Here is a 9,283-nt window from a genome sequence, read left to right on the forward strand (position 1 = left end):
TCACTAGAAGGATATCGTAGTAATGATCGATGTAACCCCGGTTGTGTGACCAGTCCCCAATGAGACGGTTAAATGAACCCATAGATTGTTTGGCAAAAGGATCAATATCACCGCAAGGTTGTGTGTGAGAGGATATCGGTCCATAAATCACGTAGGAGATAGATATTCCGGCTAGTGATAGACCAACCGAACCTGCTGAATCTATTAGCAATTGTACCAAATTTTCGGGATTGTTGTTGTCCTCTGAAAAGCCTGCAAGGGGAGTTAACCACTCGGATAGCAAATCGGGACCAGTTTCTCCTCCAGCGAGATTGACTCCTATTGATCCAACCAACGAAGTTGGTATCGACAGTACTACTGAAGGCAATACCATCGAAACGTCTGATTCCTTAGGATATAGAGACTCAGAACGAATATTGGACTCTGCAGAAACTTTTCTATCGACTGAATCTTCCCCGTCATAACCTCCTGCTGAATCGACTCCTTCGTCTCGCGGGGGTGGAGGAACATCATACCCATCTCCACTCGTTGCTATCGTTTTGGTGTTACTCCGAATGACACTATTCATAGAGGAATGGGATGAATTGGTACCGCCACCGGCGCGTAGATTCCCCTCAAACGTGAGGAGATAGATGCGGAACATGTAGAAAGCAGTTGGAACTGCTGTGAATGAGGCTATACATCCGGGGGGAAAGGAACGTAGCCAACTCTTTGCAATAATTTCATCTTTGGACCGGAAACGAGCTAGAGGTGGTATACCACAGAGAGAGAGAGTACCTGAAAGAAAAGTGATTCCAGTAATTGGCATATATTTTCGCGAACCACCCGTGGGAGACATATTTTGACTTCTATTGGGAGAGTATCCGACAACCCTTTCCATCGAATGAATTACTGAACCGGATCCGGGAAATAGCAAAGCTTTGGGATGGGCATGTGTAATGAGGTGAAACAACGAAGGTTTATAAGCACCGAGACCTAGAGCCAGCATCATGTAGCCCAATTGAGACATAGTAGAATAAGCTAAACCTTTCTTGATATCCTTCTGGGCAAGAGCTATCGTCGCTCCCAGTAGAGCCGTTATTCCGCCTATCCAGGAGATAACATTCATGCTTAGAGGTAAGGTTTCAAACAATTCAAGCATTCGAGCTACAAAAAAAATTCCCGCAGCTACCATAGTAGCGGCGTGTATAAGAGCCGAAATAGGTGTGGGTCCTTCCGTTGCATCGGGCAACCATACGTGGAGTGGGGATTGTGCAGATTTAGATACCGGACCCAAAAATGGTAGAGGAGCACATGTATTGGCAAGGGAGGAGCCGGCGCTGTTGTTATCAATCAACTCACTAAATCAATCACACGATTCGCGGATCTCGAAACTACCAGTTATCCAATACGTACCTAATATACCCAATAATAATCCGAAATCTCCTGTACGATTAGTTGCAAAAGCTTTTTGGCAGGCATTAGCAGCACTTGGTCGTGCGAACCAAAAACCTATCGGCGAGTAAGAGCACATCCCTACTAATTCCCGAAAAACATGAATCTGTATTGGATTGGGACTGAACACTAATCCTGACGTGGAGGCAGTGGAGAAACTTAAATAGACGGGAAACCTTACGTATCCCTAGTCGTGACGCATATGACTATCACTGTAAATCATAACCAAGACACCTATGGTGGTGACTGATATCGACGTAATGGAAGTAAGTGAATCAACTGAAAATCCTATCTTTGGAGAAATATCGTCGTTGGGAATCCATGACCATGAGTATTCAAAAGTGGAGCGACCAGTAACTTGTTGCCAGAATGTTGCGATAGAGACGGACATAGCTGCGGCTAATGAAAGAACACTGAGCATAGCACGTATACGACGAAGGCTCTTAGTGGCTTTTGGAAAAAGAAACGATGCCAATCCGATCAAACCAGAGGTTACGAATGGGCGTGAGGGGACAATCCAAGCACATTCATAAGATAATTCCATAAACATATTTAACCCGGGTTGGAACTCTTTCTGTCAATAGTTGTCAGATATATGGAGCGTCGAAGAATGGAATATATATGGACAGGTGAGATCACGCGTATCAAACCGAATAATCCATTTGTTTCTCGTTCTGGTGCGAGCCCGGCGTCGAGACTTGACAGGAATCAAATGTGTCGGAGATACTTATCTAGGTTCCATTTTTTGACCCCAAACCGATTGAGTTGTTTTGGGTTATTTTTCACACGACAAGACTATTACGGATAGACATGCAGCAATTGATACTGGAGGAAAACAACTCCGAGTAGAACCGGGGAGATTCTATGATGTTCGTCACTTCGCTCTGCTTGGGCACAACGCATCAGAGTCCAATACGGTAATGTCGATATATCGAGTTTCATTGGTTTGTCACGGATCCAAAATTGATCTCGGACATCCCCGGCTGAGTAACGCAACTGCTAGGGGGCGCGTCTTGCATCCCTGTTTCGAGAGGAAGAAAGTGATACGGAAGATCCATTCTAAGAAGAAGACGCGAAGGAAATCGGGATACAGACAGGATTTGGTTCGATCTGTAGTAGATCCCATTTGCTTAAATGGAAAGGAGTTGGTTGGTTAGCAAATTGTTATCATAAAGAAGTCAATGATTCTTGCTGGGATTCTTTTGCATAGAATGGAAACCCAGTTCCCCCAGTTGTTCCCCTTCTAATGATTCTACGCAATCACCCCCTCCCTCATTATATTGATTCTACTCGTACGTATCAACAACTCGATTCATTTCGATGATAAAACCGAATAGATAGATTTCATTATGGCAGTTCCAAAAAAACGTACTTCTAGGTCGCGGAGGAAGATTCGCAATCATATTTGGAAGACCCAAACTAATGAAGTAGCATCGAAAGCTTTTTCTCCAGCTAAATCCATTTTGACTGGACGGTCGAGAAGTTTTTACTATGTGACAAATGAAAAAATTTCTGAAACTGGTCAGTAGTACTCCCCGGTTGTAACAGGAATTGCCGTATCAATAGGACGTGGGGTCGGTCGGAATAGATAGTGAACTATTTGTTTGTTGGAACGGGGAAGACGAGATAAGTGATTGTCAGGGAACTTATTGATGAATTTGGATCCCTAGTAAGTAGTACGGGTACATGTTGATATTATTGCGTGACGGTACCGTGCGGTAAATAAAATCCAAATACTAACAGAGTTGTATCAATGAATGTTGGTAATAACCACGAGGGGGGGGGGGTTACGTGCATGAAGAAGGAGCCCAATCCCTCTCTTCCTTCCTATGATACAAGGGTCTCGATCACGATCATCGATTTATCTCTATCCCTACTACGAATGGGTATGGGTCGATAACACCCAAAGAGAATCGGGAGATAAATCTGCGTTCCCGGAACGGGAACGTCTTCTATTCCGTTTAAAATATGTTCCGACCTCGTTTATTCGGAATAGCAGGATTTGAACCTGCGACCTCCATCACCCCAAGATGGCACGCTACCGAGCTACGCCATATCCCGTTATTCCTATACAAGTATAGCGCCGTATACCTAATCAACTATAGACAGGGAAGGTCCCTTGTTGTGCGTGTGTACTCTCCCCCAGGAAGATTGACGATTCACCCGAAGATGTGATATCATTAATTACGATAAGTATAACGAGTAGCGAGCCGCTATGGTGAAATTGGTAGACACGCTGCTCTTAGGAAGCAGTGCTAGAGCATCTCGGTTCGAATCCGAGTAGCGGCATTTAATTTCAACCTGCAGGCGAGGGCTGTGTCTGATACAACCACTGGGAAAAGCAGTAGGAATAGGGAATTCTCCCCGTTTCGACGTTTAAGGGGTAAACCCGAAATCTCCTGGGAATAATGGGTGGGTGGTACATACTCTCCAAAATCTCACTAATTCACTGGATTCTCCTCATTACGATTCACACCGATATAGAGCACATATTCGCTCACATTTCTTTTCTTACGCTTCTTTCCGTCACTCTGTTTCACCGGATGGGGCTGGCTCGCAAGCTCAAGAGACTCATTAGTTTGAGCGTTGGAGGTATGACAATTGCTTTCATCTGTATAACGGGATTTACGACGATTCGTCGGATTCAACCCAAACATCTACCACCGAGCAATCTACATGAATCATCTATGTTTCTTTCACGGAGCTTCTCCCCAATGCATGTAATTATGAGAATTAGGAGTCGGAACGAATGGTCAGGTGCAGTCACGGCACCAGGTGCCATGTCGACCCATGGATTCGCAACTCTGGGTCTTCCTGAGGAAATGCAACAATCCACACCGCTAGTACCTGCTCTGCAACCTCATCGGTTAATGACGCATGTAAGTATGATGCCACTAAGCCATGTGACTTCGTTATGTGGATCTCCATCAGCAACATCTCCACCGATTGCCACCTATGACGCAGAACAATTTTCTATCCCCGGTCCAAATCAAGAATTTCCTACCTGGACCCCCTCTCCGGGAGTGGATATACACTGCTACGAGCAGGCAGGAAGTAATCCGAGAAACAGTTTTCATCGACTATCCTTGAATTCACGTAGGTGCCGATTGATCCACCAATTGGACCGATGGAGTTATCGAATCATCAGCTTAGGGTTTCCTCTACTGACTGTTGGTATTCTCTCTGGAGCAGTGTGGGCTAATGAAGCGTGGGGATCCTACTGGAGCCGGGACCCTAAGGAAACCTGGGCATTAGTGACTCGGCTGATATATGCTATTCATCTCCATACCAGAATAACTAGTGGTTGGCAGGGGGAAGGGCCTGCTATTGTAGCATCTACAGGATTCTTCATTGCTTGGATTTGTTTCTCAGGGGTTAATCCACCAGGAATCGGTTTACATAATCACGGGTGGCTTACTTAATAATTAGGTAGAAGACCGCTAATTCGATCGGGGGGAGAGATAACAAAAAATGTTACCTCGTCAGATGCTTGAAGTGTTACATGTAATCAATTCGTGATTTGAATCAGAGTCTGCATGAGGAATCGCGCTGTGGATTCCTCACCCAGACATTCATGCAATTACGTCGCCAGCGGCATGGATTCCCACTGCCTTCCCTTATAGGAATTAATACCAGAACCGCTTCCAAGAGTAATCCTCATTGAATAGATATGTTCGACTACCGATCCAAACGATACTGCGTTTTATTGCCCCTCTACTATCCCATAAAAGAGTACGGAACCAGGATAGATAGTATTTTGTGATTCCGTAGAGATGCAACCATGTCTGGATACAGACCGATACCGAGGATTGGTAAAGAGAGACAAATCGATATGAATATTTCCCGCGGTCCGGAATCAACTGAATATGGATCCGAATAGTTGGATATTCTGTATCCGTAGAATATTCGACGTAACATAGATAACAAATAAATGGGAGTTAATACTGTACCAATCGCTTCGACTACTACAACCGATAACTTAGATATAGATGAATAATGCTGATTAGTCACTATTCCTGGAAATACCATCAATTCCGATACAAACCCACTCATCCCGGGTAATGCAAGGGATGCCATTGAGAAGATACTAAACATAGTAAATATCCTGGGCATTGGGGTAGCCATCCCCCCTAATTGATCGAGATAAAGGGTACGTGTCCTATCGTAACAAGTCCCTGCAAGGTAAAATAGAGCGGCACCTATTAACCCATGGGAAATCATTTGTAACACAGCTCCATTAAGACCCGTATCTGTCACGGATCCAATTCCAATTGTTACAAAACCCATATGGGAAATTGATGAATACGCTATTCTCCTCTTAAGGTTACGCTGACCCGGCGGAATCAGGGATGCATAAACAATTTGGACTGATCCGAATAGCACCAACCACGAAGCAGGTATGGAATGAGCATGAGGTAATAATTCCATATTAATTCGAATCAATCCATACCCTCCCATTTTTAGTAATACCCCAGCCAGCAACATACATGTGCTGTAATGTGCTTCCCCATGAGTGTCTGGCAACCAAGTATGAAAAGGGAATATTGGCAGTTTCACGGCATACGCCACGAAGAATCCTAGATAAGAAAGCACTTCTAGTGATATAGGATGTGATCTGCTTGCCAAATCTCGGATATTGAAGGAGGGTTCCTGGGTCCCGTAGAAACCCATAGTTAGGGCTCCTATTAGGAGAAAGATAGAACCACCAGCTGTGTATAGAATAGACTTCGTGGCTGAGTATAGACGTCTCTTCCCACCCCACATACATAAAAGTAGGTAGATTGGGATTAATTCCAACTCCCACATAGGAGAGGAAAGCGAAATGTCTCGAGAAGCAAACAGTCCTATTTGGCCGCTATACATGGCCAACATCAAGAAATAGAATAGACGTGTATTCCGCGTAACTAGCCAAGCTGCTGAGGTTGCCGAAGTAGTGACAAATCCTGTCAGTAGAATGAGACCCATGGAGAGTCCATCAATACCTGAACTCCGATGGGAATTGATTGAATTTATCCAACTAGAATCCTCCACCAATTGAATGCATTGATCATCGATATGGAAGTGACAATGAAAGATATAAATGATTAGTAGAAATTCCGATATACAAATGCCTGGGGTATACCACCGAACGATCTTATTCCCATTGGAGGGAAGCATTGGAAATAGCGAACCCGCCAGAATCGGAAAAAGAACAATTGTGGTTAACCAGGGTACGTTACTCATCGTGGATGGAAAAATATTTTAGCGGGGGGGAGGGGGGGGGGAATCTTAATACCCCAACTCATACTCAATAGAATTGAGTATGAATCTTTGAGTATGAGTTGGAAAGAAAACGATTCGATTCTTGAATCTCTTTCTTGACCGATGAATCAATAAGCTAGACCCATACTACGAGTCGTCTCAGCTCCCGGATAGACGCGTACACTCGAGGAATCTGTTGGACAAGCGGATTCACGTCTCTTACAACCTACACAGTCTTCTGTTCTAGGAGCAGAAGCAATTTGATTGGCTTTACACCCATCCCGGGGGATCGTTTCCAATGCATCTGTCAGACAGGCTCTTACGCATTAGGTGCAACCAATACATGTGTCATAGATCTTTACTGAATGTGCCGTCGAATTTGTTCACTCCTATTGGATTGACGTGTCAAAGATATTCTCCTGTTGGGGTTGTTGAGGTGTACCTACCCTCCCCCCTGCCCCCTACCCCTTATTTTCCATTCAATCAAATCTAAGATTTGTATTGATTTGGTTTTTCCGCATCTACCTACATAGACACTCCGTGGGTGGAACTCTCCCATCATCCTCGTGAAATGAATGGGTTCTGCAATATGGGGAGGGACGGTACAAGACAATTTTAAGGAACGGGATAGGTAGGGATTCAGATAGGTATGACATAATTTTTCGGAATGAAATGCAATTGTTAGGGGGAAAACGACAGCATTACCAGCTGGATGTGATACACCTGCATTGAATAGCGATTCGCCCAAATAAATAGCGTCATCGACGAATCAATTACCATTTTAACAAATCAAATTGATCGATACGAGTCGATCTTCTATTACGCTGGATGACCGAAGCAATGGATAACCCAATAGCAGCTTCGGCAGCTGCAACGGCTATTACGGATATTGAAAAGATTTCCCCCTTCATTTGTTCATTGTCAAAGAAATTGGAGAATGCTACGAGATTTATATTAATGGCATTCAGAATCAGCTCAAGACACATCAGTGCCCTAATCATGTTTCGACTCGTGATTGATCCGGAAAAGCCAACGCGATAGGGATAAGCACCTAGAATCAGTCCATGTTCGAGCATGATGTATTAACCCCCCGGAAACTTAATTGGTTAACCTACGAGATGAGTTTACGAGAAGTTGTAATTAATTAGAAAGATGGGGAGTCATCTCCAGACGACGAAGCAGGTTCTTCGTCGGGTCTGGTTATTCCTTCACCACGAGCCATTGTAATCGCCCCTACTGAAGCCACTAGGAGGAGGATAGAAAGGAGTTCGAATGGAACCAGAAATTGTGTTAACAATTGGTATCCAATTCGCTGGATGTTGTTTTTTGAGACTCCCCCCACAACATCCCTCGATGGGTCGATTGGATTTATATCAGACCATTTCGTATCTCGAATTGTAGTGGTTGATAAGATAGATAGACCCGTACAAGCTCCTAAGGCAATAGTATCTCCCATATTCCAGGAAATGGTTGAATTGGAATCTACTGGTTCGTCAATAACCGTTACGGCAGACACGATCGAAACATTTATAGCTCCTACATAGATAGGCGATTGTGCGGCAGCTACAGAATCGGCATTCGGTACGAGATATGGGAGAGATATACAGATAAACACCAGTCCCGATGAAGAGGCGGAATAAACTATATTAGCAGATAATACCACTCCTACACTTCCCAGTAGAATACCTAATTCGATTAGTATCAAGACAGATTCATAAATTGATTCAGGTAGATTCATTATGCCCAGTTATTTTGATTCTCCCATCTCACTATATTACTATTCAATAACGACGTGTATGTGTGTGACCTACTTATGTAGACACACCCCCCCCTATTGGTAGAAATAATTGAAGGAGGGATATCTCTGCATAGCAGAGATATCTCGATATTGAATCATCTCCGACTTACTATTTTTTCTAACCAGGGAGTCGGTCTATCTTCCAAACTTCAGACGGAGATTCAATTGACACCACGAGTGACAGTTCGATTATTGGGATCTCCTTTCGTGACTCCCCCAGATGAATAACTCAGAGTTGGAACTACTTGAATTGCGGAATCCTGGGAGACAGAGAGGGGCAAACGTCCCGGAGCCATTTGATCATAATTTGATTCGTGACGATCATAAGTCGAGGGTTCATACTCCTCAGTCATTGACAAGCAATTTGTTAGGCGGTATTCGACACAATTCCCACAGAAGATACGAACTCCGAAATCAATGCTATAACTTCTTAATCGTTTTTTTCTGATGCTTCTTATCAATCTCCGGTCGACGACAGGCAGGTTAATCAGACATACTCGGACACGTACCTCACAAGCAATGCATTTGTCAAATTCAAAATGAATTCGTCCACGGAATCGTTCGGATGATATAAGTTTCTCGTAGGGGTATTGGATAGTCACAGGTAAACGATTCAGATGGTCTAGAGTAACCGCAAAACCTTGACCAGTATACCTCGCAGCTCGTATTGCTCGTTGACTATAATCCTGGAATCCAGTTACCGTGGGAAACATGTGATAGATAATCCTGGGGGAGTTCCTTAGTTTCTAGAGATTGGATAGATTAAAATCGGGGTGACATTGATGTAAACTATGAGGGGAATATCTCATT

This window comes from Dipteris shenzhenensis, unplaced genomic scaffold (genome assembly GCF_047967505.1).
Source record: "Dipteris shenzhenensis isolate YYH24624 ecotype China unplaced genomic scaffold, Dip_SZ_1.0 scaf0496, whole genome shotgun sequence".
NCBI lineage: Eukaryota > Viridiplantae > Streptophyta > Polypodiopsida > Gleicheniales > Dipteridaceae > Dipteris > Dipteris shenzhenensis.